The sequence below is a fragment of the Giraffa tippelskirchi genome, chromosome 8, assembly GCF_054371585.1.
Source record: "Giraffa tippelskirchi isolate mGirTip1 chromosome 8, T2T-mGirTip1v1.2.pri, whole genome shotgun sequence".
Lineage (NCBI taxonomy): Eukaryota > Metazoa > Chordata > Mammalia > Artiodactyla > Giraffidae > Giraffa > Giraffa tippelskirchi.
Genome location: NC_137282.1, coordinates 28,075,563 through 28,101,791, shown reverse-complemented (window position 1 = coordinate 28,101,791; position 26,229 = coordinate 28,075,563). Strand labels below are relative to the sequence as shown.

The 26,229-nt window shown below is 41.4% G+C and overlaps 1 protein-coding gene and 1 long non-coding RNA gene across 5 annotated transcripts in view; one reads left to right on the top strand and one right to left on the bottom strand.

Annotated features, from left to right (window-relative positions):
- LOC145518111 (uncharacterized) overlaps window positions 1-25,896 on the top strand; it is a 194,789-nt gene extending 168,893 nt beyond the window's left edge. The window contains exon 3 of the long non-coding RNA XR_014062619.1: window positions 24,354-25,896. This is a non-coding gene — a long non-coding RNA (uncharacterized LOC145518111). The remainder of the gene's footprint in view (window positions 1-24,353) is intronic.
- The window catches only part of SORBS2 (sorbin and SH3 domain containing 2), a 205,671-nt gene that overhangs the window by 142,171 nt on the left and 37,271 nt on the right, over window positions 1-26,229 (bottom strand). Inside the window, exon 1 of one of the 4 annotated variants that reach the window (XM_081521697.1) lies at window positions 12,711-12,834. The exons of the other annotated variants lie outside the window; for them this stretch is intronic. The gene's annotated coding sequence lies outside the window, so the exon portion shown is untranslated. Of the gene's footprint in view, window positions 1-12,710; window positions 12,835-26,229 lie in introns of those variants that run through there. 4 annotated transcript variants of the gene reach the window in all.

The window sequence follows — 26,229 nt, the reverse complement described above, 5'->3', positions numbered from 1 at the left end:
TCCAGTATTCTTGCCTGGAAAATCCCATGGACAGAGGAGCCTGGAGGGCTGTAGTTCATGGGGTCGCAAAGAGTCAGACACGACTGAGCGACTAAGCACAAGCACAAAGCACGTGGGGCCCGATTAGTTTCCTCTTTAGGACAAGGATGGGGCCTGATTATAGTTTCCTCACAGCATTCCTAAGATTCCTTATCCCCCCACACCCCACCCAGCACAATATCCTACTGGGAAATAAGACAGAGTCAAGACTTCCAGAACCATCACTCTGGCCTTCCCCCCACCCCCCAACTTCCTCTGATTTCCCCACTGGCCTCCTTTACATCAATCAACTTAAACCAAGGGTATCTCTGAAGAATCTCAGCAGAAATTCTGCTGGGCCACCAGAGGAATGAGTATCAGGAGAGAGTGGAGCAGCCTCAAAGCCTTTGGTGCCCATCATTTTATTTCCTTCACTTCCCTGGGAAATCTTCTTGTTAAAATACACGCACAGACTTTCCTCCCGGCCTTGTCAGCCCCACGCCCGGGCAGCCGCAGTTCCCCATGAGCACAGCGTACCTTCTGAAGAAATGCACCCAGATCAGAATGGTATATGAGTCTGTCCTATTCTGGCTCTAGAAAAGAAATGTTACAATAAATAGGTGGGTGGGATCAGCTCGGTGATCGCGAAAGCAACCAAAATAGCAATGAAATCAAACTCAGGAAAGCTTAACTTTATCGTTGTATTGTGTATACCCTTCTTCCTTGACCAAGTTTGATACCTTGTTCTCGAGAAACAATATGAAAGGAAATATTTGGGCCAACACCTGTCATTATTTTTAGTTTGTGACACACCGCAGCTTGTCGCCAGAATTACATAGAATAGGGTCGCTCGGGACTGTTTAACCCACCGTGGTCTCAGGTGGGGGTGAAGCAGGCAGTGTGACTTTGGCAGCCCTGAGTTGTTTTGCTGATCCATTTCCACATTCCTCGCCCCATTTATTTAAAACACACTTTCTCTAACAAAGCTTCATTACCACCGATGAGTATTTTAATAGAATGGGAGTATGCAGGATAGCAAAGACTATAGTGTCAATCTATCTCGTATTCACCACTCCCATCTCCTCTTCGCTCTTCCAGTCTTTTCCAAATGTGCATGGAGCAGGATAGGAGAGGTGGGAGGCATAAAGGGTAGAAGGGAGGCGACCCCACTTCCTGCAGGATCCAGGCAGTTCTCTGGAGTGTCCCCCCCAAACCTCACTCACCACATGCGTTGCTGTCTGCCCTCCACCCACAGCCAACTCATCCTGAGAGGAGACCCCACTGTGTCCCCTCCTCAAAGGATCTCTCCTCAATTGACTCACCAGCTCTCAACCCTTTCCTTACAATTCAAATTTTAAGTTGCCCAGATGCTTTTTTTCAAATTGAAAATCACCTTTCAGGGTCTGTTCTCTGAATCTTAAACGAGTAGTGCACAGTAGTGTATCTGACCAGTTAAGGCTCTGTGAGATACTAACAAGTTGAACACACTCTCCTCTCAGTAAATTCTATCTTAAGCAAGTTTATCTGTATTTTTGAAACATAGGATTGACCCTGTGGGCAAGAATTTCAGACCAGCCAGGAAGCGAGGGTCATGGGAGGTGAGGAGCCACTTGGAGGCCAGTGGGGACTTCTCTGGGGTCCTCCTATCTTGTCAGGGGGCATTGTCTAGTCAACCTGTTTCTAGGAAAGGCCCTGATTTTCAGGTGAGAAGCAATACCTGTTTCTGCAGATAAATCAATCTCTTACAGTGATAAATACTCCTTTTTGACATTCTAGGAGATTTGTTTCAAATGAATCATAGTAAGCTATTTTTTCCCTTCTGGGCAGAATACTATTTGCAGACATCTGCAAATTTGGGAAGAAAGCTTGTTTTCTAAATGGAACCATTCTGACAATAAGGAAAAAGGCAAACTGCACACACAGACACACACTCTCTCTCTCTCACACACACACACACATACTCTCTCTCTCTCATACACACACACACACACTCTCTCTCTCTCTCACACACACACATACTCACATGCAACCCTCCCCCCAAATCTCTCCAAGTCTTCATTTTGTTTAAATAACATCTGATGAAACCTCATTAAAAATGCATCTGCTTTTGTGTTAAACTTTATTTAAATTGCCGTTCCTGGACTGTATCTTTAAAATATTTGTGCGTGTGTGTGTGTGTGTAGTTTTGTCCTCTTCATCACTGATGGATCAAAATAAGTGATTTACCTGCAGAAAACTAAAATCCTGTGTATTGCATGTGCCTTGATGAAGTTAACAGTTGCAATGAACAACTTGCTTAGAAAATGTTCAGAATTTGCTTTTTCATACAATCCTAATGTTGCTGAATTTCCAGCAACACAGTTATAGTATCTATTGCAGCCAACGTGTTCTGTGTTCAAGCTCTTTCCCAAAGAATTTCTATTAATCCTTCCAATAATGCACAAGGCGGAGCCATGGACAGATGCCAAGTTACCCAGGCCTAGGTGGGGGTTGGGGAGCTGGGTCTCCCACACAAACAGGGCTCAGATGTACTCTGTTATGGCTACATTAAAAGTGGCCCATTCTAATGGTCCCAAAGCATTTGCTCATACAGTTTCTTGAGAGCTTGGCATACCGAGTCAATCAGGAACCATCTCAACAGTTGTGTCAGCCTCAGAAATCACCAGCTTTCATGCAGGTGTTGTAGTGCAAGTCTGGGTTTGTACTAAACTAAAAGGAGAAGTATGCTTTGCATCTAAGGCAATTACAGCATATAGGTGTTGTCATTTAGAAGTGAAGGCCAGCAGAGTATACTGCCCCAAGTTACGCTGCTTCGGTATATTCATTATTTTGAGCTGTGGGCACTTGAAAAACAGTCAAATGCAGGGAGAGGCTTTTTTCTGAGTTCCCTTATCTGCCTAAAGACAGAAGCTCCAAAAGGAACTCAGTGGTCATGGATCCCCTCCAGGAGTTTCATCAACGAGGGAAGAGGGACTCGTCATCGGAGACTAGGAATGACACCACACCACACACACATATCGTCACAGACGATCGCACCTCCCGCGCATTCTTCAAAGGGCCCACTCATCTTCCTAAAAGTCATTTACCCTCTCCTGAGACCCGCATCTTCCTCCCCTTTCCCCGCGAAGATGGCAATTAAGCCTGAATTCTAAGCCACCCTGGGGAGTTTCTCATTTTTCCCTGTGTACCTCCATGTATACAAGGCATACAGGTTAATAAACGTGCTTGTTCTTCTCTTATTCATCTGTCTTCTGTTAATAGTACAGGAGCCTTAGCTAAGGACTCAGAAGGATAGAGGGGAAGTTATGTTCCTCCCCTACAAAAGCCTTCCCTTGTCTGCAAGTGCTCTGGGATCATTAAGGTCAATGTAGAAGTCTGTTCAGGAAGGAACTGGGTATTCTGGAGGTCACTGAGCAGACCTGGGACCCAGGAGGAATAGGGAGGTATGGTGAGCTTTAAGGAGAGGTTGAAGCCGATGATGTTCAGTCATCACAGCGCTCAGCTCTGTCTGGGTACTTCAACACAAACTCGGAGGATGAGGCTTCAGACAAAATGCCTTTGGCAAAGGAGCCAAGGCTGCCTAGGCACAGCTCAGGGTTTGTACTGGGGGTGGCCCCCCAGCCCCCACGAGTCTCCAGGTGTTCCCGGGTGTCTTCTTCAGCCCAGGGCCCCTCTGACACAACCCACTCAACCCAGGGGTCCTCCAGGACTGGGCTCAACCCCCGTTCACTCAGAGATGGGTCATCCACACAGTGGCGGTGACTTGGAATCAGGAACTGAGCCTGTAGTGAGGTTGACTGGAGGGTTCCCCAACAAGAAAGCCCGATCCATCTTACCTGAGAGTACAAGCTTGCCTGGCAGCCCTGGGATTTCTCCCTTGGCCCCCATCACTAACATATTTACTTCAAGTTACAAGTTGAGTAAAGCACCGTAAGGATGTCTGAGTCCTGGGTTGCTCTTTGCAACACCTATGAATCTGAGCTTCTCCCCTCATTTACTAAAGAACAGGAACCAGGGTAAGAGTGGGCAGTGTTCATTGCTATTGAGATTGCCCACAATTTCTCCCTTTTTAGCAATTATCTAAGGGCTTTCAAAGCGCTGCTTCTTTCACTGTTTTTCAGAGTTAGATATAAGCAGAGGTTGATTTTCCAATGATTGTTAGGATTTTGCATTTACAAGTAGAATTTCCACAGCTTTCGGGTCTCAGGATTGGGGCTTAAAGAGGCAGGGCAGGAAGAGCGATAGCTGTCCAGCCCGACGGCTGACACCTGCCCAGGCTGGGAGGAGGGGGAGGACCGAGGGATGGTCCTGCACCTGGGTCTCCCCTTCCCAAGATCAGGACCAAGGCTTCGTCTCCTCCTTTACAATCTGTGCCGCCCCTCAAATGGCCCTACCGTTTTAGGGAGACCCGTGCTGACAGTAAGGTGCAGATCAAAAGAAATGAGGGTTTCTTTTTACGTCAGGGGAGGGACGATGGAAAGGAACTCTATCATTCAAGCAAACAAACAAATAATGTGAAAATCTTGTGTGCTCAAAGATCAGATGGTCTCTAAGACCCGTGACAGTGTGAAGGTTCTGGTTCTTGGGTGGGAAGGCGAGGAGCTTCTGGTTATCTCCCCAGACTCGGGGAAAGAAAGTAGGGCATCTTTGTGAGGATTTAAGTTTTACATGGTGGGAGGAATTAAAGGACTCTCCCACAGATAAAGCCAAATCTGCCTCCAAATCAGGTTCTGTCTGCTGCCTACCTCTTGCTGACCTCTGAGGTAACTTGGAAAAAAAAAATTAATAATACAGTGAAGTTTCCTTTCAATAAACAAACCTTTCCACTCTCCACTCAGCGGACAGAAACACCCTTTGTTGACTCCAGATACGAGACCAGAAGAGCTAGTTTGCTCGCCACTTAATCTATCCCAATAAAACTGCTTCAGGGAATACAACACACTAGGGGACAAAAAAAAAAAACAAAAAACCATGGAGATGTGAGCTCCATGCTCTGTTCACCAGGCTCTGCCTGCACATCTGATCCAGTCAGGGCAGCTTGTTTGTGAGCGGCTTTCAGCACAGAGACTCCGTGGATCTGGGAAGAACACGTGATCCATGTTTGAAGCAATTTTTGTATAAATGATTGTGCTGTTAACCTCTGAGGGTCATTCTCATATTTTCTGAGAAATTGGCTGCTTTGGCTTCTTCCTCAGAATGCCGTGTGTCTCATTCAGGGGGGCAGGAAAAATGACAGCTTAAGCATTCCAACAAGAGCCGGGTTAATGTGATTCATCCCCATCAGGAGAGGGGACATGATGGGACTCAGAAGGCCATCCAAGAGGAGGCTTTGCCTTCTCCCTGAACAGAAAAGCAAAACATGCTGTGTGGTTTTGCAACTGGTCAAGTTGGGAAATATTTTTAAGCTTTCCGCTTTGCCAAGTGCTACAGAAAAAAAAAAAACAAAAAAGTATTTTCTTTCTCTTTCCTGCCAAAACATGTTCCCCCTTAAATATTTTTTCCCATATCTGGCTACATGTCCAGGATTTCTTCTTTTCTAAGAATAAATAATTTTTCTGGAGTATAAAAATGCCACTTGCTTTATCAGATTAAACGTCTCTTTATATAGAAAAAGCATTTGAAACATTTCATCAGTGGTTCTAAGGAAGGATCCTTACTTAGTATGATTTTGTTAAATTAATTTTGATTAAATATTTGGTCTCTGAATTCTTTTTGTGATCCTCACTGGAATGTTCAGGCTTGTTTTGTAACACTTTCGATACTACCTTTTTTCTCACTGCCCTCATATGATTCCCTTTTACTAGAGAGCATTAAACAGGAATTCATTTCTGTATTTGACCAAAATAAATACTTTGGAAATGATACCAATGCAAGGGAGCCCTCTGGGTTCCATTCTCTATTTGCATACTTAGCTGAAGTTAAAGGGTTCAGCTGTCAGGGTTTTAAGAACTCTAGCATTAAAAAAGTGTGAACGTGCAAATTAGCTGTCAAGTTTAATACAAAGTAGACAATGCAGCCCAGAGCTGACTTGTTTCCCTTCCTGGTGTCCTATAGATCTTGCTGTTAGGTAGAGCACAGACACACAGGAACACTGAAAAATAGCGGTTCACATGGGTTGGTTGGGTGTTTTCGTTTTTTACCAGCTGAAAATGGCAATAACATTCACAAAACCAAAAAGCTGAATAGAGTTAGAGTCAAGAATATAGGCCAAAAGAAAAACAAGCTTGAAAAAGCAATAATAGCTGTATACCTGAAATGTGATAAATATGCATATGTAAATAAAGAGCATTAGCTCTCATAAAACCATAAATGACCTGGTGAAATACACTACAGATTTAAAGCTTAATATTGGGCAACAAATACAGTCATTTATTATTGACATTTAATGAATCATTCTACGTAAATCTAGTGTAAGCCAAAAGCATTCTGCTGGTAAGTCGCGTCAGTCATGTCCGACTCTGTGTGACCCCATAGACGGCAGCCCACCAGGCTCCTCCAGTTTATATATAATGCTATTACTAGTTAGCTAGTTAATGTTTAAAACCTCTTTATGTTTGTCAGTGTGTGAGGGTGTGTGGAGTGTTCAGTATGGGGGAAGTGGCTTATGGTCCTTTACAAATGGTCCTCTTTAAATTTCCTGGTTTGCAAATCTTTATCACTCTTCGTAAAGAAGTCTAAAAATGCAAGCTTATTCTATTTGGAGAGCACATAAAGATGAGAATATGCAAACATTTCAGAGACAGCACATGACAGTATGATTCTGAAATGTCACAAAGCTGCCTCAGAATAAACTAAGATTCTCTCAGAGTTTAATGACATACTGAGAAATTGGAGGTTGCCGCAAATTCTTTTGCTCGTCTTCAAACCCACTGTCATCCTGCCACCAACGGTACCAAATAAAATTCCCATCCCTCTTCCATCTTATCACATGACCCTTTGCCCCTCATGCATGCGGAAGTAGATATTTACATTTTGAAAATACCAGGCATCTCAAAACACTTACATTTTGTTGAACTGAGTCTCCCATGGTAAAGGATAAAAGCTAACTCAGCAAGCCTGCTTCCCAGGAGGGGCAGATCAGCATGGTGATGCACCCGAGCCAGAAAGAATACCCTTCATCTGCTGCAGTTGGTTTAGTATCAGTGCTATAAAATATAGATGATGGAAAACGGAGCCTTGGACAGAAATACAAGTCTGCCGTGAGTGTCTTCTACAGGACTGGAGCAGAGCAAAGTGCCGGTCTCGCCTGTACATTGAACCTGGACTTGGCCGGCACTGGCCAGCAGCCTCAAGTGCACGGGGGACTCATCAGGGCAGCAGCGACGCGGGCTCAGCAATGCTGGTTCATTTACATGCGTGGCGGAGAGCAAGCACGTGTGAGGCGTCCGCGGGCACAGAGGCTTCAGCCTGCGGAGTATCACCAGGGTGGAGCGGCCAAGTTATCTGTGCTGCTTGGGCTTTCCTCTTTGCTTGTGCGAAAAGGTGATTTCAGACCCAAAAGTGATCCGTGGCTTTGGCATTAAGGAAAGCTGGCAGTCGGTGAAATGAAGGCTTGAAGGTCAACTTGTCTGCGCCGCGGCATGGAGTGATGCTGAGAGGCCAGAAATGCCAAAGAAGCACCTCAGACCAGTTCCCACTGCGTGTACTGGTCCCTTGGCACAGAATTAGAACCCAAAAATCCGTAGAGAAAATCTAACTCAAAACTGCCAACTTAGGACCTGGGGTCCATGACTTGCCTAAATACGGACAAGGTCTATGAGTATAAGACATTAAAGAGAAATGTTGGCTGAAGACTTTATATAAAGAGAGGACAAGAGGAGTCATGAAGGAAAAAGACGGGGGGTGGGGGTGCACAGGGAGAAATGCATGAATAGTACCTTTCATTTCTCCAGTCCAATCACTGCTTCAGAGCCAGGGTCATGCCCCAGACCTCCCCTCCTCCTTACTTTCATTATGACTCGTGCTTTTCTGGCCCCTATTGGACACTGCGCTAGACTCTACACAAAGCAAACTAAAAATACATTTTTTGTTTTTGTCATCTGCTTTATCTCTGGTCCTTTATGTTGGACTAACCCAGCCACAAATCATACAGTGGCCAGCGGACGAGAGCGAACTTGATGCCTGACTTTCAAGGTGGTTATTAAGATGCTCACCGCCTCCTGCCCCACCCGCCCTCTGCCTGACCCTGGTCTGTATTGGCTCGTCTCGTCTCCCGCATCTCAGAATCCTTCCGGTTTGATGCAGCCTCGAGTCCCTCCACGGTTGGCAGCTCTTCCCAACGCCCCCACTTGCCTTTCTCAGAAATTGATATCTCAGCTCCCTCGTATTCTTCCTGATTGAACTCGCCCCACTGACTTCTTAATTCTGCTCATTCTTGGTGAATAGTTTATAGTTCTTGCGGATGCATCCCTGGCTCCAGGAGTTTAGGTGTGGGATTCAGACAACCCTTCAGAATCCTATCTTTTAAGCCTGCCAGCTGGCACTTTAGGACGACTTGGTACTTAAAGCAAGCAGTGGATAAAAATACAACAAAACCCATCTTGTTGTGAAGGTGGCACCTGTACGCATCAGAAGCACTGTCTGTGGGGACAGACTGCCCGGCTCCGTGTCTTGTTCTCACCATTGATTGGCCACTTTTCATGTCACAAAATGGGGATTATCATAGGACCTGCTTCATAGGCTGCTGTTTCACTCATTCATCCATTTGTTCCTTCCTTCAGCAAAAATTTATTGAGTACCTACTACCCCCGCCCCCAGGCAAAAGGAATTCAGATAGAGTCCGTGCCCTCATGGAGTTTATATCCCAAGGCACTTTACTTCCAGGATTGAATAAAAGATTCCACCAGAATGGTTCACCATCATGTCTATGATGTAGGACATACACAAGAGTTGTTAGCTATTATTATAACAGTAAACTTTAAGCCAAATTTTAAAATTAGAAGTAAAGATATATCCGCTATGGTAAAAAAGGACAGAAAATACAGGGAAGTCAGAAAAGAGAAATAGTTGCTAAAATCATTCATGAATTTGGTATTAAGTGGACTCAGTGTTTCCTAACCCATGAGCTGTGCTATTGGATGGGCGTTACACAGCTGGAAAGGTGTCTTTATAAAGCCCTACAAGGTTGCAGACTGAGTCGGACATGACTGAAGCGACTTAGCGTGCACGCACACCTGTGTGCTCACAGTCTGACCCCATTCCCAGCCACACAGCTTGTGGCATGTGTCAACACCCCCCCCAACCCCCCCCACCAACTCTAAAGGCCCACAGGGAGCATGGCGACAAATAGCCGAGTCCTTGGGACACAGTTGGTACCAGCTCCAGTTTCCTGAGGAGGCATCTCTTTTAACCCCATCTACAAAGCACCCCAGATCTGAACCTCAGATCTCAAGATCAGACGGTGGGTAAGATTGAGCTTTGGTGCTATTACTCTTTAGTAGATACACTTTCCTTTTTAAGTGGATCTTAACTGTATTTTTTGGTCATGCTAGTTATACTTATTACTTTTTTTGTAGCATCCTTGTGAGCAGGCTTGTTTTACAACCTGCTGCTTAGAGGGAACTTTTGATAAGTCATTTGAGCTCTCTAAATTTCAGCACAGTGGTAAAGCCTAGAGTGGTGAACTTGCTGTGTCTTGCGTATGCACTAGATCCCGGATATTGATGCTGACTTTGCATAGGCGGCTCACCTTGCTCCTTGCCTGCTATCTAGGAGGCTGAAGACCAGGTCTGGTAACCAGACTATAAGGCTTGTAATTATTTCTTCCCCATCATCCTTTGGTCCTCAGGATGAAGTGATGACAAGGAGCTAAAAAGTGTGATGTGTGTATTATTTCTCTTCCCTCTCCTAATTCTTCTTCCTCTTCCTCTCTTCCTCCTGTTCCTCCTCGCCTTCTCCTTTTTGTTTTATTTTTCTGTCTCCCACTTTCTCTTCCTATAAGTTCACATGGCTGGATGCTATTATAACTATATAGTTACACTATGATCATGTCTGTGCCAGTGATTTCAAAACAAATACCCTATCCTATAGGTTCCTGCATTCCTGTGGGATTTGGGAGCATAGTAGTTCCATAAAGCCTTTTCCAAGGCTCCCAAGAATACTTGGTGAATATGGAATCCAGTATCTTGTACCGGTTGATCAGTGTATTAACCTACCTAGAGTATACTCTATGATATTTAGTAGAATACGAGCTGAATACTTGATGAGAATTTAAATGTAAATATTATTTTCATAGATAAAGAACAAAGTAGCAACAGACAAACAGCATTTCTCTTTCTGGTTCTCTTTAGATGGTACATTTTTATTTTTAAACATATACTACTGCCACCACCCACCACCCACACACACTTTGAAGATACCAGCTTAGGTGCCTATGATGAAAGCCTGTTTCATTGATCTCTTGAGTTTCTGTTCCCTGGCTATGACTCTGCCATTTTGGCCTCCCTGAAAAGTGGGACGGCCCCAGCTGTCCCAAATAAGTCTTCTTGATCATATTTTTATGATCAATGTCTCCACTCATGGGCAAGACCTCAACCCTATCTTTCTATATTATAAGCTATGGAAAAGATAGCAGAGGGAGAAATCACAGAAGGAAGAACAGAATGACAGACACTTGGGGGAGAAACAGCAACTGACTTTTCATCAGGGTCGCCTTTAGGTAAGATTTATAGGCGAGACTGTTTTCTCTACACTTAAGTGACTTGAAAGGTTACAGAAAGATGATTCCCCTGGTGACAATTTCAAACACATTTTGTTGTTTCTGAAAAGTCTTCCACTGACATCACCATGAGGCAGGTTTTAGGGGGTTGTTTTTGAGGAATGTGATGGATTTCTATGGATCCACATGGTCTCTTTTACCTCATCCGAGTTACTTAAGTGAGAATGGAGGCTGTGTTTGAAGGCCGGGACCAACCATGACAAGCTGTGACAAGCTGAGTTCATCCTAGACTGATGCACAGTTAGGAATGCCTGGTAAAATGTCCCTGTGTGGGGAGATTTTTCTTTCCTCATCAACCAGACTGTCTCCTAAACTAGTTGCAGCCTGTAGGCTTTAAACGGTAAGTCAGGGATGCACTTTTTCCCTGATGCAGTAATTTGAACTTATTGCATATGTCTGGCTGTGAGCACAGACAGGCTTTCGATGATCTGTGTGATCAGAGAGGCCTGGAGGCTGGTAGTTAATGGGCTCTGTGTTCAGGATTGCCTGACCTCTCTCGATAAGAGCCCCGCAGCATCAAAAGCATTCTGTCCTCTCTCGGGGACAGCCAGAGGTAGCAGGCTGTGCCATCACTGGTCCCTTTCTGGGCCCCAGATGGTGAGTTAGACTCAGAGGTGATCAGGGCAATGGCATCCCCTTGTCCTCTCCCAGCACGCACTGCTCCCTGTCTGGAGGAGGAAGATGTGGTCTCTGCAACTTCCTGGACCTGGGATTCTTACATGTCTCCTCAGGTTTGGTCTAGGATGCTATAAGAGCTGGTTACAAAGCTGTCTTCCATTCAAGGCACGTTTTGTGAATTCTGGGGTGGTCTGCTCTGAGGCAGAGAGGGCTGTTCTCGGTGGTACTGTGTAACTGGGAAATTAGTGTTAACCCTACAACATCCGATGGGCTTCACCAATGGCTCAGCGGGTAAAGAATTTGCCTGCAATGCAGGAGATGCAGGAGACAAGGGTCGGGAAGATCCCCTGGAGTAGGAAATGGTAACCCACTCCAGTATTCCTGCCTGGAAAATCCCATGGACAGAGGAACCTGGTGGGCTACAGTCCATGGGGTCACAAAGAGTCAGACATGACTGAGTGACTAAGCACAGCACACACTACAATATCCAGGCCTGTGGCCTTGGCCTCATCCATGATGACTGGGCTCTAAGGAAGCGAACTGAGGCCCAGGACGTCAGGGTGTGAAGTAGGGTGACTGAGAATGACAGGCTAGGCTTTCTGGACCTCATACGAATCCTCCACGAATCCCTTCTGAGGATGCTTAGTCATTCATGGAAGCTCTTTTTAATCATGCTGCCTTTGATTCATGCAGTTGGTTCTTCAACATAATTTCAGGATGTGTCCATCAGTCTTACCCCTCTGTTATAGACATCTGCTTCTGGGGTTTGAGGTAAAGGGAAATGGGGAGCAGAGTGCTGAAACCCTCTAAGGGGTGTATCATCTCCTTACACATTAAAGCAAGAACACCCTCCACAGCCTTCCCTGGTGGGCTTCCCAGGTGGCTCAGATGGTAAAGAGTCTTCCTGCAATGCAGGGGACCCGGGTTCAATCTCTGGGTTGAGACAATTCCCCAGAGAAGCAAACAGCTACCCACTCCAGTGTTCTTGCCTCGGAAATCGCATGGACCCTACAGTCCATGGGGTCGCATAGAGTCAGACACAACTGAGCAACTAGCACTTTCTTTCACCTCCATGGCCAGTCCAAGGTATCAAGGGAGGGCCTGGGGCAATCTTAAGGAGCTAATAATGGATGGGAGAGATTTATCATGGGTTTTGTGTCTGTAGTTTTGATATTAGTGACATTTGAAGCATAAAGTTGATTTGTTCACCACCTCAAAGTAATCTCTGACGCTATTCGATTTTGTTACTGAGTTGATTCATCAGTTTTTTGTGTTTTTCTTTTTTTTGTAATCCAAGTAACATATTGAAAAATGATAGCCAAACCTGGCTTATTATTAGAGCCAGTTCACCTTTTACCTTTGGCAACTATAGGATTTCCTTGGGCTGTTTCTGGAGCCTAATTTATTGATGAGCTCCAATGCTCCACTACAGGAAGCAGCACCTTTCCACCTGCAAAAATGAGGGGCTCCACCCCTTGGAACAGAACCTGAGGAAGAATGAGAGAGAATTCTAAGCTAAGATGGTGTTATTTTCTCAGAGGGGAGCAGACAAAGACCAAAAAGATGTTTGGAAATCCAGCTCTGCTTGCTATGGTTATGTTTATTATTTTTTTTTTAATGCATATTTAGGAAACTTTGAGTAAGGCTCTTTTAATAAAAACTGGTCCTTGATAAAGCCGTGGAATTCCACAGCTACCAGTAGGAATCAGCCACCACTGCATTAGTCAGCCTCGTGGTGGTGCTGAGGACACTGAAGTGTCCAGCCTCCCTGGAAGCAGAAGTTGCTTCTGACCATCTGGGAAGGAGAGGAACACTGAAACAATGTAAGTCACTGTTGCAAAAACCAGTGCCTTATGGGAGTGACCGTAGCACCACAGTCAGGAGGCAAGATGGCATGGTGTTGCCAAGAGCAAACAGTGCCCAGGAACTGGCCCTGCTCTGAGCCACCCCTGGGAACAGCAGAGACTGTCAGAGGAGATTTAATTACTTTGAGTTTCCTGCCTTGTTGATAGCTCACCAAGATCAAGCCTTGAGGGAGACAGAGACATGTTGTCTTCATGTTGTCTTAAGTAACAGCAAGAAAGAAAAAAAAAAATTTTTTTTTTCACCTGAAATCTTAGTGGGATTGGATATCAGAGCTAATTAGACACCAACTAATTAACATGTGGACCTCTGATTCCTGGCCATTTGGGGCAAGAATTACAGAGACAAATGCGTGAAACTGTATAACCTCAGAGTAAATGGACTTTTAGGCCAGCGAAATTTTAGGTAGGAAGAAACTATACAGATGAGTTAGTTAATGTATGTGCTGACGGATGAGGAAATAATTTTGGAGACGTTGCAGAGGCCAAAGCAGAATGGGCCAGAGTGGACTCGTTTGCCAGGAGTTTAGAGATCTAATAGGGGACTTTCTGTTGCCCGGGTAGACAAATACAAAAATGGAGATCAGAGCCTTTGATGCAACTCAAAAAAGAAACTGCATGCCTACTGAGTGTATGCCCATTAAACTCCTTATAAACCAAAAATTAGAAACTGTTCTTTGGGGAACTGCTGCTCACCTGCAGCCCTAACTGGGTGCTATGGCTTAATTTTCTGTCTGGTGGGGCTGGTTGCTAAATGTATTCACTGGGGAAATAGCAAGCTGTTCAAATGTAACCAATTATATGGCTACTTGCAAATACCTCCTTTTACCTATCTACTAATATAGAGAGAGTCCCTGCTGTTGTGGGCTGATCTGGGTGCTGAAATATGACACAAACCAGGTTCAAATCCTGGCTCTGTAACTCACTAGCCCAGGGACTTTGAGAAAGTTAACACTTCTGAAGCTCTTCCCCATGTGTAAATGAAAATGATGGAATGAACAAATGAATATAAGAAATTAGTGCTTGTTTTTAAAATAAATTCCTTGTTTTTAAAAAAAAAAAAAAGAAAATGATGATACAAAGCATCATTCTAAGGGTCAACTATGTGTATCACATATGTACAAGTTATAAAATCCAGCTTGATTTCATTATCATCAAACCAGGGTGCTAAATTTCCTCATCATCCCAGCAATACTGTCTCTTTCCCACTGGAAAATGTCAAGAATATAGACAGCATCTGTATTCAGAACCCACACACCTGAAATCACATATTTGAAAATAATCTAAGCAACAATTCATTGTGGTTAGACTTTTATACATTTACTGCGAGACTTTTAAAAGAATATATTCAGTTTCATCACCCTTTTAAAAGAATAAACTGAAAATATTTCCATCAAAATCATGCCAATGGAAAGCAATGATATTCTGTGCTTAGTCCTTTACAGAAAGAATTCAGATGTAATGAGTAGAAAATTGCCTTAAAGAAAAAAATTGAAAGAAGTGACAACTTAATTAAACTCAGCTACTGGTCCGACTTTATATTTGTCTTTCCAAACTGCTAATGAATTCTGACCCATTTAGTTATGAAAAAATGTATATCCTGAAGAATCTGTATCCCTTTTGAGGTTAATTAATGTATATTTATTAGACAAAATACATGTCTGTTATTCATAATATTTGATCTTTAAATTGGCATTAATATGCTACATTTAGACTAGTAGGGGAAACTCCAGCCAAATTATATAAAGCAGCTACTGAGATGAAAGACATTCCTCAAAGGGGGACCCAATCCCAGAACCAGTTAACACAGCCATTAATACTTTATGGGTTCTACAGCACATTAGCCACAAACAATTTCCATCCTAGGAAATACACTCAGTGTAGCTACTGGTGCATAATAAATATTTGATTCTAATTAGACTTAATGAATGAATTTTAACTCTGTATCCACTATGCTTTGTAGGACACCAACCCACGAATACCAAAGTAAGGTTTTAGGGGAGTGGATATAGAACCATGGCCATTTAAACACCAGCACTATCATTCATTTTCCTAAGTCATTTAATGATGATGAAAAACTGTCTGGAAGTCTTTTTTTAAAAATAAGTTTTGGTAAAAAACATATCAGGGGAACTATAAGTTGTATAAAGATTCAATAAGATCTACTACATTATTGTAAGAAAATCTTAAATTCCCTTTGTTTAACTTATTTTAATACATTGAGGAGTTCAAGGTAAAATATGTCTCCTAAAAGTCTAGTCTGGAAAATTTTAGTTTGGGTACTAATTTGGAACTTCACAGGTTCAAATCTGTTTTTAAAGATTATTCATAAAAATACTCCTTTCAGATAAAGTAGAAAGGATAACAACTTCATTTGGGGGTATTAAAAAATTAATATCTTATGGATTTTTCCTTGTGTTAGAATAACTCTTATCCTCCTAGAAAGCAGAAATATTTAATGAGCATTGTCCAAAACACACACTTTCAAATGAAATTAAAAAGTTAAAGTCAATGATTTTTTTAAAATTCTTTTAAAATCATGGTACCATTGGATTTGAGTTTCTGAAATTATTCATGTATCTTTTAATAATACAAAAATTCAGAAATATATCTTCATATGTAATCATAAAGTCTTTTAGGCTATGTTGGCATATTTCACTATGGATTCATGTAGCTATATAGTTTCACCAACTGTGTAAGGTTGGCCAGTGTCTATAACTGACAAGCCCTAAGTTTTAGTGGCTTAACACAAGGAGATTAAATATCCAGTGCAGGTCAGTGGAGGGTGGGAGTGAGAGTGGGAAGGGGAGGTATCTGTTCCACCCAGTCATTTAGGAACAGACCTGGTCAGTTATCATGCCCAGACTACACTCTCGATCTTCTGAGCTGCTGCTGCTGCTAAGTCGCTTCAGTCGTGTCCAAATCTGTGCAACCCCACAGATGGCAGCCCACCAGGCTCCGCCATCCCTGGGATTCTCCAGGCAAGAACACTGGAATGGGCTGCCATTTCCTTCTCCAATGCATGAAAGTGAAGTCGCTCAGTCGTGTATGACTCTTTGAGACCCCATGGACTGCGGCCTACCAGGCTCCTCCGTCCATGGGATTTGCCAGGCAAGAGTACTGGAGTGGGGTGCCATTGCCCTCTCTGGATCTTCTGAGCAATCATGCTCTTTTCCTCCTGGGATTGACAGTCTTGCTTCCAATAGCAGTCCTGTCCAGTTCAGGGAAAGATTTGATTAGTGTCCCCTGCACCTTTGTCTTAACATGGGGAAGAGTCACTGTCATCTGGAATGTGACTGTAGATTCTGCCATTCATTTGTCATTGTTGTTGTTTTTCAGTTGCTAAGTCACACCTGACTCTTTTGCAACCCCATGGACTTCAGCTTGCTAGGTTCCTCTGTCCATGGAATTTTCCAGGCAAGATTTTAACTGGCAGACATTAGCAGAGGAGATAAAACAATGAAAATTGTCATAGAGTTTGGAAATAGCACCAAGTCTTAAAAACTGGATTTAACTACCAAGAGGGGCTAAAGCATTCATTAACTTGGATCACAATGGCTAAAGGTCTCATGTGGACCTTATCACCCCTCAAACATCACTGCATAGAACATACCATCAATGGCTCACTGAGGTAAAAATCTTTCATTTGTTTATCTCACAGATCCTGATTTCATACCCAGTTACATGTATTAAAAGATCAAGTTTAACTTCAAACGTTAGAAAATAGATCTGCAGTAAATATCAGTGTGTGTGTGTGTGTGTGTGTGTGTGTGTGTGTGTGTGTATATATTTAAGCCATACAGAAACTCAAGTTCTACTCATCATTGAATGTGGCCTGAACTCTATATAACTCTAATTACATGTGGTCAACCTACAAAAATTTATCTACTACATGTGCTGTTAGGTAATACAGTAATATCTAGGCCTGGGTCCTGAAAAGGCTTTCCATTTCTCCACTTTGGGATGATTTCCTTATTGAACTGCATGAGGTGAAAAACAGGAGGTGCACTGCTCAGGGCACCTGATCTTCTACTAGAAGACTTTCAGATATTGTCAGGTTTGGTTCATTCCTCTGGACTTCAGTGGCTTCTAAGATATTTACAGTTTGCAAAGCCCCTTCAAGAAACATGAAACAAACTATTGATTATGTTATCATTTCATAAGTAGCCTCAGCAATAAGACAGGAAATTCATCTAAGTGAAGGAGGAAGAGCAGGGCAAAATACTCTTGAAAGTGAAAGTTGCTCAGTCATGTCCAACTCTTTGAGACCCCATGGACTATATACAGTCTATTCAGTCCATGGAATTCTCCAGGCCAGAATACTGGAGTGGGTAACTGTTCCCTTCTCCAGCAGATCTTCCCGACCCAGGAATCAAACCAGGGTCTCCTCCATTGCAAGCACATTCTTCATCAGCCAAGCTACCGGGGAAGCCCCATATTGAAATTTGAAGAGCAAAATACCCTTGCTGCTAATCAAATTTTGATTTCTGGGTAGGAAAAACACACAACTAAGTTTCATATCAAGTTTTAGTCTTTAACTGTACATTTGAGCTTTTAGAGATTTTTTTGTTAATTTCCCTCACATTGTTAACCTGATATTTTAAAGACTTCAGAAACTAATGCTGTTATAACATAATTTCAAGATAGGAAAATTCCATTTATCTTCAGTGTCATTTGCTACAATGCAACATCACAATTCTATTTTAATGGTTATTCTGAGTCCTTAGAAATTAAAACACTATGTTTACCTTTTTCAAGATAACTTAATCAAACACAGAAGCACAATAAAAGTCTAGCAAAGAGAAACCTGTTTGGTATAGGACTGTATTGTATAACACATCACACAGATGAGAGCGTAAATTAGTTCAGCTATTTCAAGTCCCTAAAGCATCTGCTTTCTCTCCAGTAAGATCTACACAATGAGATGGTAAAATTCAGGCTTAGGTATTTGAAAGTGATTTCCATAATGGTGGTTTTCTTATTTTACTCTTATTATAGGAGTTATTTGCAAGACAGCTTGTACAAATTGACTGATTCACTCATGTGATTGAGTGTAATAACTGGAAACTACTATAGATTGTTAACATGGAAGCTGATGACCAGAATATCATGTAATTCTTTACACAATTAGTAAGTCTGGTGGTGCAGAAACTCTCAGGTCCTAAACAACAATTCACAGATTGCCAGTAAATCTGCATGAATTTGCTTGTGTTATACCTCATTTTTTTGGAGTAAATATGTTTATCAATACCGAGTTTACATAATTCAGTGAAGTAATATATACGTATAAAAGCATTTTTATTTTGGGTATCACCATGGCCCATGTAAACACTCAGCAGTCAGAAAGTGCATCTGCAGGAAGCACTCCAAGTCACGTGGTGAGGTTTACCAACCTGAAGACACACATTTCATTAAACAATGGCACTATGTGCTCAAGTGGTCCAGTGGCTTTGGAATCTGTGACTACTGGGCATGTGGAGTAAAAATAATGTGGAAGTTTAAATCAATCAAAAAAGCTATTACCCACCAACAAAAACACTTCAGTTTTTTTAAAGTTAAATATCATGCCAAAGACCTTCCAGAATTATCCCACTCCACCAAACTGCTCTTGCCAGGGTCACTAATCATCTCCAATTTGTGAAATTCACTAGCCAAGTCTCAGTGTCATCTTACTTGATCGTGCCTCCTCCTCTGATACAATTTCCTCTCTTGGCTTCCAGCACACGGCACCGTCTTGCTTTTCCTCCTGTCTCTCTAGATACGTCTTCTCAGGTTCATTGATGGGTTTCTCCTCTTCCTCCTGCCCTCTCAATCTTGGAATGTCCCAGGGATCTAGATACCTGTGGAGAACCAGTCACTTCTTGTCACCTCTTCCATTCCCACCCTGTCCAAAGCCATCATCCTTTCTCACTTGGTGATTGCACTAGCTTCCTGCTTAGTTCCCTGGCTTCCACCCTTCCCTTCTTGCCAATTTCTCTCAATGCAGCAGCCAGAGTGTAAGTGTTAAGTGCCTTTTATAGTGTAAGTGCCTCTCTGATCTCATCTTCCAGTTGCTCTCTCCTCTCTCTTGGCTGCAACTGGGTCAGCCTCCTTGCTGTACCTCGAACAGGGAAGCCTTGGCTCCTTGGGGGCATTGCGGGGGCACTTCCTTCTGCTTAGACGATGGTTCCCCCAGAGATCCATGTGGACAACTCCTCACCTCCTTCATGTTCTTTGCTCACCATTTAAAACTCTAAGCCGCACTGTCTGCAACACGTTCTCCACATCTTCCTTACCCTGTTGTATTTTAAAAGCACTCTGTTACTTTCTCACCTACTTCGTAATTACTTATTATGTTTCTCTTCTATTGTTTGTTTCTTTTCATGGGAATGTAAGCTCTTTGGGGGTACAAATTTTGATCAGTGTTGTTCCCTGATGTGTCCCAAGAACTCAGAGCAGCGCTTTGCTCTTAGAAGGTGCTCTGATTGCATCCGTCTGAGTGAATGACGGTGCTATTAATATCTCTAGAGAGACAAGGAGCTCATTCTTTCTAAGTCTAGAAATGAAACATGTCCTGTGGTGTACCAAATGCCAGAGGAAAGAACGGTTTCTTGGTTAAGAGATGAAGGAGGAGTTAAAACTTATTTATGCCTAATGTAAGGAAAGCACCTTTCAAGGAACAGCATTGAAGAGTTGATTGCTTTTTTTCTTAGTAATTCTCATAATACCAAGCATTGTCAGGTTCATAGATGAGGGTAAGGTTTTCCATTTGATATATTTAGAAATCGAATAAGATTTCTGTGTGTGTGTGTGTGTGTGTGTGTGTGTGTGTGTGTATTGGAAGGGAAGAGGGATGTCTTTTTCTAAGGGCTGAGCTACATGACTATAGGATAGGACAGATTTAATGACAGTGAGTAAAGAGAACATGGAGAAGGAAATGGCAGCCCAGTCCAGTATTCTTGCCTGGGAAATCCCATGGACAATATTCTAAGTCAGCTTCAGTAATCACTTAAGGTCAAATCTTCAACTTCTATAATATACTCTATGCCACAGCACTTTCATATTCCTATGAGGCAAATTTCTGTTTTCCACTGGAAGTGGAAATAGCACAGTTTAGGGACTCCAGCAAATATTCTGATTCTTCTTTTTTCAACATATTTCTATTGCCCATGAATGCCCAGATTTCCCAGTTCTTGGGTTCAAGAGTTATACTAGGAATACAATACTCATTGAATTGAAAGTGCTTTGTTTAATACTCTTTGAACTGGAGGTTCATTGTTTATCGCTCTCTCTGATTCCTTTTTGCTACTGTTCATGGAAGCATGAGGAAGGAATAATCTGAAAAGTTAAAACATACCTACACAGATACCCACTTTGTGATTTCAAACAGCAGTTTCTAGAGCAATACTGATCCCTGGAAAAGAAATGTTATAAATGTGCTCAGCTACCTTTTACAAATATAAGTTTATGAAAATTCCCTGGTGGCTCAGTGGTAAAAATCTGCCTGCAATACAGGAGATGCAGGAGATGTGGGTTTGATCCCTGGGTCAGAAAGATCCCCTGGAGGAGGAAAAGGCAACCCACTTCAGTCTTCTTGCCTGGAAAGTTCCATGAACAGAGGAGCCTGGAGGGTTAGAGTCCATGGGGTGGCAAAGAGTTGGACACAACTGAGCATAGTAAATACCTAAAATAAATAGTGCATTAAAAACCATGTTTCTCTCTCTCTCTCTTTTTTTAGTTGCATGCAGGTGTTTTTGTTTGAAAACCTTGGAATTCTTAAAATAAATTAGTCTCGTTGCTGATTTTGGAAAATGTGAATAAGGGTATAAGAAGCAGAAGAAATATTGTTATCAGTACTACTCTGAATAATATTATTAAAGCAGAAAATATTTTATTTTAAATAGTTGCCATTTCAGATACATAATAAAAATCAACAGATATAACCCAACTATGAGATTTAATTCACATTCGTACACATATTTGTGTTGGTCTATGGAGGAAATATGTTTTACTTTGAAATTATGTATTTCTTTGAAATGTAGTTCAAAGTGAGGAAGAGAACTTTAAACATTTTCTTTCACTTTTAACTCCTTACATGTCTCAAAACAAACACCTGAACATATGTCAAAATACTTGAATTCATAGCTGCAATCAGTAAGGTCTTTATTCATTGAGAAATTGTGTTTCAATATCCCTCTTGTTAGATATTTCCTTGGATGTTTATCTTGAAAATCCTACTCAAAGCTCAAATAAGTTTTTCTCAAAGTCACATTCACCTTTCATAAATCATTTCAGAAATCATACTCCTTCAATATTTAAGTAGGAGCAAACATAACACTATATAATCCGTGGATAATTTATATATATAAGCTAGGATATAATATATATATAAATTAGTTTGTGTGTATATATACGCAAACATATAAATTAGTGTGTGTGTAAATATCTCTCTCTCTCTCTCTCTCTCTCTCTATATATATATATATATATATATGTATATACATACTAGCATAGCTAGCTATCATTCTAAAGATATTTTCCACAGGAGAAAAAGTCCATCACATGTACTCACTTGTATCTAGAGGGTGGATGTTCACAGTGATACCTGATGTATCTATTTTTGGAGGAATCGTGTCCATCTCTCTTCATTCTTTATCCTCAGTAATTGGTAAAAGGGACCATCATTCTCAGCACAGGAAATGCTTCTTCTGGTTGCTACCCCAAGTGACTCGCTTTCCTAATAATTTCACTAAATTCCAAATCTAGCTGTCCTTTTGTCCTTGACTCTTGGTCCTCAAAATTGTGAATTCTGCTCTTCTAACCTCCTTTACCTTTCTTTCATGGCTCTTATTACAGTTTTAATTACATGACTATTTGGCCAGTTACCTTTCAATAACTATCTCCTTCTGCACAGGGATGGGGGGTGGGGAGGGGGGATGGCTAGTCTCAGGGACTGTCACAGAGGCCAGAACAGACTACCAAGTAGCCTCTTAATAAATGATTACTGATTAGATGACTAAAGATCAATGATGCCAGAAATGTTAAAAGATCCATAAGATTGGTATTTAGAATTTCACTCTTTATATCCTACTATTCAGATAAAGTTATATTTACTATAATTATGACAATCATTCAATGAGTGGGACTTTTATGCTGTCCCCCAAAACAATTCCATTCCTTGTTTTTGTATTTTTTATGGACTATTAGAGCTTGGTACATTTAACACTTGACTGTGCTTATGTTTAAGAAGAGTGTTCTTACATAAAAATCAGAGAGGAAGGAAATTAAGAATTTACTAGTAAAAGCTCAACGTTCGGAAAACTAAGATCATGGCATCTGGTCCCATCACTTCATGGGAAATAGATGGGGAAACAGTGGAAACAGTGTCAGACTTTATTTTTTTGCGCTCCAAAATCACTGCTGATGGTGATTGCAGCCATGAAATTAAAAGACGCTTACTCCTTGGAAGGAAGGTTATGACCAACCTAGGTAGCATATTGAAAAGCAGAGACATTACTCTGCCAACAAAGGTCCATCTAGTCAAGGCTATGGTTTTTCCAGTGGTCATGTATGGATGTGAGAGTTGGACGGTGAAGAAAGCTGAGCGCCGAAGAATTGATGCTTTTGAACTGTGGTGTTGGAGAAGACTCTTGAGAGTCCCTTGGACTGCAAGGAGATCCAACCAGTCCATCCTAAAGGAGATCAATCCTGGGTGTTCATTGGAATGTCTGATGTTGAAGCTGAAACTCCAATACTTTGGGCACCTCATGCGAAGGGTTGACTCATTGGAAAAGACCCTAATGCTGGGTAGGATTGGGGGCGGGAGGAGAAGGGGACGACAGAGGATGAGATGGTTGGATGGCATCACCGACTCGATGGACATGGATTTGGGTAGACTCCGGGAGTTGGTGATGGACAGAGAGGCCTGGCGTGCTGCAATTCATGGGGTCGCAGAGAGTCGGACACGACTGAGCGACTGAACTGAACTGAACTGAGTAAAACGGATTGGCATTTTAAGTGACCACAGATGATTTTAATACCTTGAGCGATTTCATATTTATTGAGTGAAATATTGTCATAAGGATCTTTTTATATTATTTCACTCATTTCTTTGTTTTCTATTTAGTTCTGAAGGTATCACATATTTTAGAGTTGAATGGCTAACATCAAAAAGATAAGAAATAACAAGGCTTATTGAAGATGTGGAGAAAGGAAACCCTTGTGCACTGTTGGTGGAAATGTAAATTGGTGCAGCCTCTATGGAAGACAGTATGGAGGCTCTTCAAAAAATTAAAGTCATTTAATTTCTCAACGACTTCTTCCACTGTCACTTACGAATCACATGGGGTTTCTGGCTTAAAACTTTGTGTTCTTCCTATGGTCTCTTGTTTTTTTTTAACAAAATGTTTATCACTTGGCCTTTGCCTACAACCATTACATTGTACATAATAAGTGCCAATGAAACAGGTGAGTTGTGAACTACAGTTAGAAGGAGAATCAGAGGGAAAGGATTTTCTGAGAGAATTAACTGGACTGACTTTGGATCTCTGTTCCATGGCTGGCACAGCGAGCCACACCTTTTTTTACTAATGAGTCTGGAAAGGCTGCCAACTCTGCCTTTTGTCTGGGAAAACACGGGGCTATTTATGTCTGAACTCCATGTACTGAGTTTACTTCCATTGGTTGACATGATCATCTTTCCTGGTCCCTCAAGCCTGAGGAGAGAGCAAAGTGAATGTACTTGCTATATGATAGGGGAGTGTGGTGTATGGGGAGTCTACATACCAAGCTTGTTTATTTCAACAAAGCAGCTCTGGTTTCAAGGGATTAGACTGGAGGGCAGAAAATATGGATGTCAAGAGTGATCAGAACAGTACTGAGAAATTCTAGTCAAGAATGTTGCCATGGCTTTTAAGCAGGGGTAAGGGGGGATATTGAAGTTGTGTGTGTAGGTAGAATCACTAGTGAGTAAGTTGGTATGAAGGAACATTTGAATGCTTGTTTAAGATTCTAATTCTGAATAACTGGGTGACACGATTATTAAAACAAAGCCCTGGGGAAGAAGAGCAGGTTGGAAATTGGAAGATGATGAGTTTTAGAAGTACTGAGTTTGAGCACGCTCAAGATATTCATATGGGGTGTTTACCGTTCCCTTACAGATGTGAAGCTGGAACTCATGAAAGAGATGAGAGATAGAGGCATAGATTTTAAGATTTTCACAAAGGAGGAGAAAGGTGAACTGAGGGGAGATTGGACACGAGGAACAGAACCCAAGGGAACACCTTTAAGGTCAGGCAAAGAAAGATTCACCCGTCAGTGGAATTCAGCAGCGATCAGAGACTGGAGGAAAAGATGGCAGTGTCACAGGAGGCAAAGGAGAAGAGACTTTAATGGTCAGGGAACTGACAGTGTCTAATGCCAGAAATCTGAAAGCCTCTTTCTCACATTTGTTTACAGATATTACTCTTTTGTTAATGTAATAATTGGTTTCGCAGCTTTAGTAACAATGGCATGAAGAAATTCAAAGTTATTCTCTGTGTTATCAGAACATCACAATTTCTTTGATGTGTTTAGTATTTACAGTTCAAATGTTTTGATAGGCTTTGCCTGGAAACCTCGGAAATATATTTTCTTTGAATTCTATAATTTAAAATAAGGGACTTCTACTGAATTTTCAGACTAAGTGTAAAATCACTTGCGATGAAAAAAAAAGGTTTTCAGTATAATCCACCATTCATCAAACCTCCTAAAAAGATAGCGCTGCCTGCCAGCTTTACCATTTTAGCATTTTGAAATAACTCTATGGATAAAACAAACAAACAAAAAAATCAGAATGAAAATTCTCATTTGGCGGGTCTCTGCCAAATGATCATGAAAAATCACTGGACGTTTCCCCCCATGATATCAAAGTGTTACTGTGAAAATTAAGGAACAGTTGTGTGTATGTAAATTTTTTTTATAAATTAAATTTTAAGAAATGTGTTATTAAGTTACAGAATGAAGTCTTTATATTAAACATGGGTAGTCCTTACTTTGCACAGGATAACATTAACTGGAAACTCATGCATATCAAACCACTGCTGTGGTCCTGTGGCCACTGAGAGGTTTGCCTGTATGTTATAAAATCGCTTTTCACTAAAATTAATATTGTCTTCTCAATATTAGCAGCTGAGAAATATATTTAAATTTTTTTCAGTATATACAATATTTATCTTAAATTTAAGGCATGGAAGATGCCACCATTTACTCAGACATTCAAAAGATAAAAGGAATAATATAAAAATATCCATGTACACATGATTCATCTCAAAATATAAGACATTATGAATTCAGTTAAGTTCTGTGGTACACTCCTCTGAATGAAATATCTTCCTTATGTCCCCCAAGGTAACCAGAATCTGATAATCATATTTTTCAGTGCACCTTTTATAATACAGGTTTTTAATTGATGCTTTTTTTTTTCTTTAAGGTGAAAGCAATTCTTTTCTATGTCTGGTTGTGAATTTTTAACTTGAAAAGTTGTTTTGGATTTTATCAATGTCTTCTACTTTGAGTCTGATCAGTAGTCAGAGTGTCAGAGTGTAAAGTTTTAAACCTCAAGCTCCATATGCTTCATATATAGGATGGTGGTGGGAGTCTTTAAGAAGCAAATGACTGAAGCAATATAAAAAGATCCTTATGACAATATTCACTCAATAAATATGAAAATGCTTAGGATATTAAAAGTAGTTATTTGTGGTCACTTAAAACACCATTTGCATTTACTAGTAACCTCTTAATTTCCTTCCTTTTTGATTTATATGTAAGATCATTCTTCTTAAATTAAAAAGCACGTCATGTGTTAAGTGAGAGAAGCTATAATGTTCATTGAAAGATGCAAGCTGGTCTTCTGCCAAGTATTTTTACATGTAATTTTTGTATGCTCTTATATAGTCATTCAAAATGTTGATTAGGAAAAGGATGTACATGATTTAAGCACAAGTGATTTTTAACCTCAATGCTTTTTGTTTAATTTCAATATACAAAATAGGTAAA